Raw genomic sequence first — 12,065 nt, 5'->3', positions numbered from 1 at the left:
TAAAGCAAAACACTTACAGTAAAACAAAGGAGTATAAAAAATGTAAAACACATTTAATCAAACACACAGTTCAGAAATAAAGTCATCATACAAAGTCGACAAAAATCCAAAAAGTGTTTATCCCACCAAAGAAACAGCAGTCTATTAGAGAGGATACAAAAGCAGCGTGGCGCCATCACCTGGCTTGGATTACTACACTACAGCAGGCCGCCCAGGTTGTTCTCTGTTGTCCCCTTGTCCTTCTTGGGGGCCTCTTGTGGGTTGTACTTGTTTTGATAGTCCTGGAGGATGGTGACCATGTCGTGATGGCCAAAATGCAAGACCTCTTCCATTGGGGTCTTATCCCACCTACCGGAAAGATAATGAGCAGTGTGACTGACTGAGGTTGGACTGGCCTACAAAGGTATTCCTTTTGGGAACTAACACGACTCTTCAGGTGTGAAAATGCTAAAGGGTACAGTTCAAATAAATCCCTCATGGTCGACCATAAGTGTTCTTTTGAGTGGGACTGCATTGTAGACTCTCACACAAGTATATGATACAGTCTCTCAATCATCCACCCACACCTACCTTCCCACCCAAAACACAAACACAGATATGACAGACAGGCGGACAGACAAAGTGGTCATACCTATCAATGGGAACAGGGTTGACTTTGCACGCCTCCAAGAGGAAGCTCACCACCTCTGCACATCCTGAAAATAGAGCAGATAGGGTTATTTAAGAAACAAACACACACTCCTACACACTTTCTCTCTCACACACTGCAGCAAAGACGTCAAACACTACACGGTGCAGTAACCGAGGGACAACAACAAATTAACCCTACGACACAGAGGGGGTCTGCCAAACACTCCCAGATGACCCTGACACACACACACAATCTGTCCCTGTGTGTGACAGGAAAAGGAGGCTGTGAGAAGTACCTTCTGCTGCTGCCACATGTAAAGCCGTCCTGGAGTCATAGTCCCTCTGCTCCATGTCCACGGAGGACAGAGCAAATCTGCAGACATACAGAAACAGGTCAGCAGTGTCACGAGATGGACGATAAACGGCCAAAGAAAGAAGACGGAAGTAAGTCAGAGATGCAAAAGATGATTTATCACTATGAATGAAGATCTAAACATTCCATTGTCATGAAATTAACATGATTCAAAAATGTTATAATTTGCATATCATGGACAGCAGGGCTTTAGTGCCGTTGTACACACTGAGGGACAGTCATTATGTTTGGTGTGTTTCTGTGAATTTGTGTGTGCGTGTATGTGCGTGTGTGTTAAGGAAGAGAGTGTGTAAGAGAGTTGCATACTTGACCTCCTTAGTGCTGAGACGTCTCTGGTTTAGGCAGCAAACAGGAGGTTGATGACAGACTTGACCTGGAGTGAAAAAAGCAAGCAGTTTGTGGAACCAGGCAACACACACAGGCAGCCAGGGGGGAGACATGTGCCAGCTAAAGGAGAAGCAGAGTCAAACCCGTCAAATCAGGACTTCTGGAAACCAATAAATTCCTAACAAAACCCCTAGGCAATGGCAGTATTACTTTAATTATGTGAATCTGAAAAATATACGGCAGATTGAGGGATTTCTCGTTTACTGTAATAACCTGAAGTAATGCTACCGCGAGCCAGTCATGAAGTCAGCAATAACTAGGAAACTGAATGAGAAAAAGTAAGAAAACGACAGTTTAAAAAATATTGGCATCCCTAACTAGAGCCAAAAGGAATAATGCTGAGAATGCAGTTGTAGTGCATTGTAAAACTTGCCAAAAGTTCTTATTACCCTTATTACCCCTTTCGATTACAGACCAAATACTACCAAATACTATTGCAAAGTTATTGGTCTGCAGTAACCTTCTCCAATCTAATCTGACAATTAGAGGGTGATGAAACATTACTGAAGGGATAATGACATTGCCTTGAATAAATTCTCTGTTTTTCCAATTGGGTGTTGGTGGTGCTATTGTGGGTAGAAGCTCAAAAGCTTCAAAGACATTGTTATGTGAACCTCTCGTTGGAACGGAATTAGATGCTTTATATATCAACTGTACTAGAGCTAATGAAAATAGTGAATTAAAAACAAAAACAGTAAACAGTGCTGTGGAATCAAAAGCATAAAACCCTTGCTTCACATTCACAACAAACCAGTAAAAACGAATCAATTAATACATTTCTCAATTAATGATAATATGGAGTTATTACCAGTTGAGAAATGTTTTACTTGGGGAAGAACAGTTCTGCTGTTTTGCTGTTGTGCAAATTGAATAGACAACAGGTCATTAGCAAGACACCCCCAATAAAGGAGTCGTTCTGCAGGTGGTGACCACAGACCACTTCTCAGTTCCTATGCTTCCTGGCTGATGTTTTGGTCACTTTTGAATGCTGGTGGTGCTTTCACTCTAGTGGTAGCATGAGACGGAGTCTACAACCCACACAATTGGCTCAGGTAGTGTAGCTCATCCAGGATGGCACATCAATGCGAGCTGTGGCAAGAAGGTTTGCTGTGTCTGTCAGCGTAGTGTCCAGAGCATGGAGGAGCTACCAAAAGACAGGCCAGTACATCAGGAGACGTGGAGGAGGCCGTAGGAGGGCAACAACCCAGCAGCAGGACCGCTACCTCCGCCTTTGTGCATGGAGGAGCAGGAGGAGCACTGCCAGAGCCCTGCAAAATGACCTCCAGCAGGCCACAAATGTGCATGTGTCTGCTCAAACGGTCAGAAACAGACTCCATGAGGGTGGTATGAGGGCCCGAAGTCCACAGGTGGGGGTTGTGCTTACAGCCCAACACCGTGCAGGACGTTTGGCATTTGCCAGAGAACACCAAGATTGGCAAATTCGCCACTGGCGCCCTGTTCTCTTCACAGATGAAAGCAGGTTCACACTGAGCACATGTGACAGACGTGACAGAGTCTGGAGACGCGGTGGAGAACATTCTGCTGCCTGCAACATCCTCCAGCATGACCGGTTTGGTGGTGGGTCAGTCATGGTGTGGGGTGGCATTTCTTTGGGGGGCAGCAAAGCCCTCCATGTGCTCGCCAGAGGTAGCCTGACTGCCATTAGGTATCGAGATGAGATCCTCAGACCCCTTGTGAGACCATATGCTGGTATGGTTGGCCCTGGGTTCCTCCTAATGCAAGACAATGCTAGACCTCATGTGGCTGGAGTGTGTCAGCAGTTCCTGCAAGAGGAAGGCATTGATGCTATGGACTGGCCCGCCCGTTCCCCAGACCTGAATCCAATTGAGCACATCTGGGACATCATGTCTCGCTCCATCCAACAACGCCACGTTGCACCACAGACTGTCCAGGAGTTGGTGGATGCTTTAGTCCAGGTCTGGGAGGAGATCCATTACATTACATTTAAGTCATTTAGCAGACGCTCTTATCCAGAGCGACTTACAAATTGGTGCATTCACCTTATGACATCCAGTGGAACAGCCACTTTACAATAGTGCATCTAAATATTTTAAGGGGGGGGTGAGAAGGATTACTTTATCCTATCCTAGGTATTCCTTAAAGAGGTGGGGTTTCAGGTGTCTCCGGAAGGTGGTGATTGACTCCGCTGTCCTGGCGTCGTGAGGGAGTTTGTTCCACCATTGGGGAGCCAGAGCAGCGAACAGTTTTGACTGGGCTGAGCGGGAACTGTACTTCCTCAGTGGTAGGGAGGCGAGCAGGCCAGAGGTGGATGAACGCAGTGCCCTTATTTGGGTGTAGGGCCTGATCAGAGCCTGGAGGTACTGAGGTGCCGTTCCCCTCACAGCTCCGTAGGCAAGCACCATGGTCTTGTAGCGGATGCGAGCTTCAACTGGAAGCCAGTGGAGAGAGCGGAGGAGCGGGGTGACGTGAGAGAACTTGGGAAGGTTGAACACTAGACGGGCTGCGGCGTTCTGGATGAGTTGTACGGGTTTAATGGCACAGGCAGGGAGCCCAGCCAACAGCGAGTTGCAGTAATCCAGACGGGAGATGACAAGTGCCTGGATTAGGACCTGCGCCGCTTCCTGTGTGAGGCAGGGTCGTACTCTGCGGATGTTGTAGAGCATGAACCTACAGGAACGGGCCACCGCCTTGATGTTAGTTGAGAACGATAGGGTGTTGTCCAGGATCACGCCAAGGTTCTTAGCGCTCTGGGAGGAGGACACAATGGAGTTGTCAACCGTGATGGCGAGATCATGGAACGGGCAGTCCTTCCCCGGGAGGAAGAGCAGCTCCGTCTTGCCAAAGTTCAGCTTGAGGTGGTGATCCGTCATTGAAGAGGATTGCGACAACATTCCAAAGGCCACAATCAACAGCCTAATCAACTCTATGCGAAGGAGAATTATCACGCTGCATGAGGCAAATGGTCATCACACCAGATACTGACTGGTTTTCTGATCCACGCCCCTACCTTTTGTTAAGATATCTGTGATGAACAGATGCATATCTGTATTCCCAGTCATGTGAAATCCATAGATAAGGGCCTAATGAACGTATTTCAGTACACATTTGAGTGTATTGACTTACCTGTTTCACTGATAGCAGGGGTCTGGTTCTGGGAAGGTGTTGGAGTGCAGTGGGTCTTCTTGTTGACCTTCTGTGTACACTAGAAAACAAACAGTCATTTGTACAGTAGGAGAAATAGCACACACAAGTTATCAGTGTTTACCATCATACTTTACGTAATGAATAAAAATAATCTTTATCATTTGTATTTTGATGACTAATGTACCTTTGGGTTGGATCGATTCAGTGGCCTTGGTCTGAAACTCCTCAGTGAGTAGTCTGTCCATACTTTGTGTTGACAGACGAAGACGAGATTTGGCACCTTTGATATTGAGGTTGCTCTCTCCTTGTTTTAGCATCTCCTCAGAACTTTTACAAGATTCAAGCATCTTCATATGGTCAGCAACAACACAAAGCAGTTCCCTCTTGTTGGGATCATTTTCCTCCTTATTGCTGAAGTTCAAAACAGTGCCACTGAGGGCTGTCATGACCTGTCCTGTTAAATGTGTCATATCCACCTCAACACCATCCTCTCTGAGAACAACACTCTGCTCAACACTCTTCCCATTAATGTACATCTGAAGTATGTTGGAAATGCCAGACACCATCTCCTCAACCACCTTGGTGCTGGAGACACCACCACTGGCAAAAAAGACAGGGGATATTCGCCCAGAGATGGGAGTTTGGATGGCCACAGAGATTATGGAATTGACCTTCTTTGACACTTCTCCAACAATAACCCGGGATAGACTTTGAGTGTCTACCTGGCCCTCTCTTTGGATACAGAGGACATTGTTCAGCGACTCTTTGAAGGAATCCTGGAAACTAGCCAGGAGACTGTCCTCAGTGATCACAAAAAAGTCACTGAGTGGCTCAGATGATATAGACTCACCATCTCCCTGAGTATTTGGCAACACTGTCTGAGACCTTTGAGAATACAAAGCAAACAATACAGCATTCCATATTCAATAGTAGACACTGTAGTCACATTAATGCATAATTCAGTAATCAGTTAAACTGGCCATTAAGAGTAAACTGTTATACAGATAACAAAACATATTTTCACAAAATGGGTTATGTGTAGTTAGGTGAAACCGGTTTCTTTAGGAATGACTGAACATACCCATTACGAGAGGAGCTTGATTTGGCCGTGCGAGATCTTGTGGATTTGCTGCTGCCTCTCTTGCGAACCTTCAGGTTTGTGCTAGAAGATCTCTCTGATTCTGTCAGAGACTTGACGAATACTGGAGACACATGGCTGGATATCCGTACAAAACGGAAAATTGCAGGGATGATGACCTCCAGGATGGCCTCAGCTACAAACCGCACAATCTCCAGGCACATCTCCGCAAGCAATGCCCTCATCACCTGTAGGACCGAAACAGTGTAGGTAGATAACTCATAGCCGGGCTCTGAAACAAAGCTCCTTGAAGAGATACCAACAATCTCACATATGTTCATGAGAATCATGAAAGTGGCATACATTGGAAAGCATGAAAAGCAGTAGGCTACTAAAATGCTCTTTGAATGTAACTGTTTGTGATAATGTGGATGATACTGTAGATAGATAAAAGGCTTGTATCTAATTTTCTTGAAACATCTATTAATATATCTATGAATAATTTTCAAGGTTAAGGGACTTACAGGGTCCATCCTGCCAATGCTTAACTTAAAAAAAAGAAGAATAATACAAAATAAAATACATTTAAAGAATAAATGAAAAGTTACTGTCATGTATTGTATTGTCATGTCTTGTCCCTGTGCTTTCTCTTCTCTTCGTTTCCCTCTGCTGGTCGTATTAGGTTTCTTTCTCTCTCTCTATCCCTCTCTCTCTCTATCGTTCCGTTCCTGCTCCCAGCTGTTCCTCATTCTCCTAACGACCTCGTTTACTCTCTCACACCTGTCCCCTATTTTGCCCTCTGATTAGGTCTCTATTTCTCTCTCGGTTTCTGCCTCTGTCCTTGTCGGATTCTTGTTTGCTGTGCCCTTGTTCCGTCCTGTCGTGTTTTGCCTTTTCATCAGATGCTGCGTGTGAGCAGGTGTCTCTGTCCGCTACGGCCCGCGCCTACCCGAAGGGACCTGCAGCCTGTTGCCGCTTGTCCTGCAATTCTCCTCAACAACTAGAGGATTTATGTTTTCCCTGTTTGGACATCTCCTGTAAAGATTGAGGATTATGTTTTCCCTGTTTGGACTTTAATAAACTCAGTTTCTGTTCAGTCGCTTTTGGGTCCTCACTCACCTGCATAACAGTTACACTGAATAAAAATATTTACACAACAATTTCAAAGATAAAACTGAGTTTCAGTTCATAAAAGTAAATCAGTCAATTGAAAATCAGTCAATTGCAAATCAGTCAATTGAAATAAATACATAATGCCCTAATATACATATTTTACATATATTCAGATATGCATCTGTTGGTCACAGAATTTCTTCGGTTATGCAAACCCACAGTTTCATCAGCTGTCCGGTTGGCTTGTCTCAGCCCATCCTGCAGGTAAAAAAGCTGGATGTGGATGTCCTTGACTGGCATGGTTACACATGGTCTGCGATTGTGAGGCTGCTTGGATGTACTGCCAAATTCAGAGTGAACAGTCTATGGTTTGGGTGGCTAGAGTCTTTCGTAAATTTTCAGGTCTTCCTCTGACACCACATAGGTGAAGAGGTCCTGTGTGGCAGGCAGTTTCACCCCAGTGATGTACTGGGCCGTACAGACTACCCTCTGGTACCTTGCGGTCGGAGGCCGAACAGTTGCCGTACCAGGCAGTGATAAAATCAATGTTGCAGCTGTGGAACCTTTTGAGGATCTGAGGACCCAGGTGACTACCTCATGAAGCTGGTTGAGAGAATGCCAAGAGTGTGCAAAGCTGTCATCAAGGCAAAGGGTGGCAATTTGAAGAATCTCAAATATAAAATATATTTTGATTTGTTTAACACTTTTTTGGTTACTACATGATTCCATGTGTTATTTCATAGTTTTAATGTCCTCACTATTATTCTACAATGTAGAAAATAATAAAAATAAAGAAAAACCCATGAATGAATAGGTGTTCTAAAACATTTGACCGGTAGTGTATATTGTACTCAAAAGATGCCTAACGATTGAACAGAACAGTAGCTGAGTTTCTGTCTGGATCAAGTGCCATTCTGTGTTGCCTGGATGCCTCTGACGCAAGTGTCACCAACAGAAAGGTAAACAATAACCCTGCAGCAAATGCAGCATATGGCATTCATTTTTCACATGTAAATTGCACTTTTCAGTAGTGTTCAAAGCATGCAATTAAATGAACGCAGCATTGATTTTTCAACTCGAATCAATGAGCCCAATCAACAGAGTAGATCTGGCTAATAAGTCCTTCCTTTTGGGGTTATGCTCAGGTAAAACAATTTGGATAATCCATACTTCCATATTCCCAAGTCTATTCTTGAATATCAAGGGGTATAACATTTATTGTAATGACTGGAATTCTGATAGACTTTGGTTTTTAATGTAAAGTTATCATTTAATTGTATTATTATATGTAGTAGAAAGCGATGGGTTAGAAGAAGCCTACATAACCAACATCATATATGGCCAGCTGTCACACCCTGATATGTTTCACCTATCCTTGTGCTTGTCTCCACCCCCCTCCAGGTGTCGCCCATCTTCCCCATTTTCCCCTGGGTACTTATACCTGTGTTCTCTGTTTGTGTGTTGCCATTTCGTCTTGTTTGTCAAGTCAACCAGCGTTTTGTCTCTGCTCCTGCTTTTCCCCATTCTCTCTTTTCTGACCCTCCTAGATTTGACCCTTTCCTGTCCGGACTCTGATCCTGCCTGCTAGACCATTCTGCCTGCCCCTGCCTGCCATCCCATACGTTGCCACTAGTCTAAATTATCGACCCTTGCCTGCCTTGACCTGTCGTTTGCCTGCCCCTGTTGCTGTAATAAACATGGTTACTTCAACACAGTCTGCATTTGGGTCTTACCTGAAACGTGATAGCCAGCTATGTAAACATTAACATTGATTTATCCTGCAATAGATGTTGTTCAATTGGTAAAATACATTTTTGTCTTCTTCTAATGCCTCTTAAGGGGAAAGTAATATAAAAGTAATTGAATGTAATCAGATTACATTACTGAGTTTGGGTAATCCAAAAGTTATGTTGGATTATATTGATTACAAATTTGGACAGGTAACTAGTAACTAACGGATTACATTTAGAAAGTAACCTACCCAACCCTGGTAGTGAGAACCCAGCTGGCTGTATGGATGGGGACAGTATATCCCGAGAGCCATGCTCCTCGCCCTGAGCTTGTCTACATTATTATCCAGACACTGAACATTTGCGAATAATATACTTGGAAGCGGTGGATGGTGTGCACGCCTCCTGACTCGGACTAGAAGTCCACTCCGAATACCTCTTCCCCGCCAGCTGTGTTTTGGAGCAGCCTCGGCAATAAACTAAATTCCTGGTCGTAATGCTGTTGAGTTACCGCCGCTCTGACATCCAAAAGTTATTTCTGGCTGTATGTAATAACACAAAAAAGTTTCTGCCCTAATAATGTAAGGAATAACACACTGCAAATACTGCAAAGTTGCTTAGGAGCTAGAAGCAGAGCTGCCATATATGTATTCTATATATAGTCTAGCCATTTATGATTATTCAATATCCTGTTACCCTGCTGTGCCTGTTTCCCTGCCTGACACCATGTATCTTCTCATTGCAGTTATCGCTCTGTCTCTGGCTCCTGTCTCCTGTTCCACATCTCACCACCCAACTACCTTGCTCTGGATTTTACTCACCACCACTACCTTTGATTCCCCTCAGGGCCTGTTTACCCTGTTCTACACAGCCAACTCCAACCTCATTCTCCACGTCTCTTTTTTCTAATTTTCCCAACAATTGTTTACGGACAGATTAATTCACTGTATCACAATTCCAGTGGGTCAGAAGTTGACATACACTAAGTTGACTGTGCCTTTAAACAGCTTGTAAAATTCCAGAAAATGTCATGGCATTAGAAGCTTCTGATATAGGCTACTTGACATCATTTGAGTCAATTGGAGGTGTACCTGTGGATGTATTTCAAGGCCTACCTTCAAACTCAGTGCCTCTTTGCTTGACATCATGGGGAAATCAGCCAGGACCTCAGATTGTTTTTTGTAGAACTCCACAAGACTGGTTCATCCTTGGGAGCAATTTCTAAATGCCTGAAGGTACCATGTTCAGTTGTACAAATAACAGTACACAAGTATAAACACCATTGGACCACACAGCCGTCATACTACTCAGGAAGGAGACACGTTCTGTCTCCTAGAGATGAACGTACTTTGGTGCGAAAAGTGAAAATCAATCCCAGAACAACAGCAAAGGACCTTGTGAAGATGCTGGAGGAAACAGGTACAAAAGTATCTATATCCACAGTTAAACGAGTCCTATATCGACATAACCTGAAAGGCCGCTCAGCAAGGAAGAAGCCACTGCTCCAAAACCGCCATAAAAAAGACAGACTACGGTTTGCAACTGCACATGGGGACAAAGATCATACTTTTTGGAGAAATATCCTCTGGTCTGATGAAACAAAAATAGAGTTGTTTGGCCGTAATGGCTTGCAAGTCGAAGAACACCATCCCAACCGTGAAGCACGGGGGTGGCAGCATCATGTTGTGGGGGTGCTTTGCTGCAGGAGGGACTGGTTCACTTCACGAAATAGATGGCATCATGAGGAAATTAGAAAATGATGTGGATATGTTTTATTTTAATTTGATTTATTTCACCTTTATTTAACCAGGTAGGCTAGTTGAGAACAAGTTCTCATTTGCAACTGCGACCTGGCCAAGATAAAGCGTCGCAATTCGACACATACAACAACACAGAGTTACACATGGAATAAACAAAACATACAGTCAATAATACAGTAGAACAAAAGAAAACAAAAAGTCTATATACAGTGAGTGCAAATGAGGTGAGTTAAGGAAATAAATAGGCCATGGTGGCGAAGTAATTACAATATAGCAATTAAACACTGGAAAGGTAGATCAGCAGAAGGTGAATATGCAGGTAGAGATACTGGGGCGCAAAGGAGCAAAATAAATCAATAAATACCAGTATGGGGATGAGGTAGGTAGATGGGCTATTTACAGATGGGCTATGTACAGGTGCAGTGATCTGTAAGCTGCTCTGACAGCTGGTGCTTAAAGATAGTGAGGGATATATGAGTCTCCAGCTTCAGAGATTTTTGCAATTCATTCCAAGTCATGGGCAGCAGAGAACTGGAATTGGCTTTGGGGGTGACCAGTGAGATATACCTGCTGGAGTGCGTGCTACGAGTGGGTGCTGCTATGGTGACCAGTGAGCTGAGATAAGGTGGGGCTTTACCTAGCAGAGACTTGTAGATAACCTGTAGCCAGTGGGTTTGGCGACGAGTATGAAGCGAGGGCCAGCCAACGAGAGCGTACAGGTCGCAATGGTGGGTAGTGTATGGGGCTTTGGTGACAAAACAGATGGCACTGTGATAGAATGCATCCAGTTTGTTGAGTAGAGTGTTGGAGGCTATTTTATAGATGACATCACCGAAGTCGAGGATCGGTAGTATGGTCAGTTTTACGAGGGTATGTTTGGCAGCATGAGTGAAGGATGCTTTGTTGCGATATAGGAAGCCAATTCTAGATTTAATTTTGGATTGGAGATGCTTAATGTGAGTCTGGAAGGAGAGTTTACAGTCTAACCAGACACCCAGGTATTGGTAGTTGTCAGAGCCGTCCAGAGGACGGTGTTGAGCTGTAAGCACAACCCCCACCTGTGGACGTCGGGCCCTCATACCACCCTCATGGAGTCTGTTTCTGACCGTTTGAGCAGACGCATGCACATTTGTGGCCTACTGGAGGTCATTTTGCAGGGCTCTGGCAGTGCTCCTCCTGCTCCTCCTTGCACAAAGGCGGAGTTAGCGTTCCTGCTGCTGTGTTGTTGGCCTCCTCCACGTCTTCTGATGTACTGGTCTGTCTCCTGGTAGCGCCTCCATGCTCTGGACACTACGCTGACAGACACAGCAAACCTTCTTGCCACAGCTCGCATTGATGTGCCATCCTGGATGAGCTGCTACCGCTAGAGTGAAAGCACCGCCAGCATTCAAAAGTGACCAAAACATCAGGAAGCATAGGAACTGAGAAGTGGTCTGTGGTCACCACCTGCACCTTGTAATTTGCCTATAATTTTCACCTGTTATCTTTTCCATTTACACAACAGCATGTGAAATTTATTGTCAATCGGTGTTGCTTCCTAAGTGGACAGTTTGATTTCACAGAAGTGTGATTAACTTGGAGTTACATTGTGTTTTTTTTTAGCAGTGTATATATATTGAAGCAACAGCTCAAGACATCAGTCAGGAGGTTAAAGCTTGGTCGCAAGTGGGTATTCCAAATGGACAATATCCCCAAGCATACTTCCAAAGTTGTGGCAAAATGACTTAAGGACAACAAAGTCAAGGTATTGGAGTGGCCATCACAAAGCCCTGACCTCAATCCTATAGAAAATGTGTGGGCAGAACTGAAAGAGCGTGTGCAAGCAAGGAGGTCTACAAACCTGACTCAGTTACACCAGCTCTGTCAGG

Source organism: Oncorhynchus gorbuscha, linkage group LG01 (genome assembly GCF_021184085.1).
Source record: "Oncorhynchus gorbuscha isolate QuinsamMale2020 ecotype Even-year linkage group LG01, OgorEven_v1.0, whole genome shotgun sequence".
Taxonomy (NCBI): Eukaryota; Metazoa; Chordata; class Actinopteri; order Salmoniformes; family Salmonidae; genus Oncorhynchus; species Oncorhynchus gorbuscha.
Note: the sequence above shows the minus strand (reverse complement) of the source record.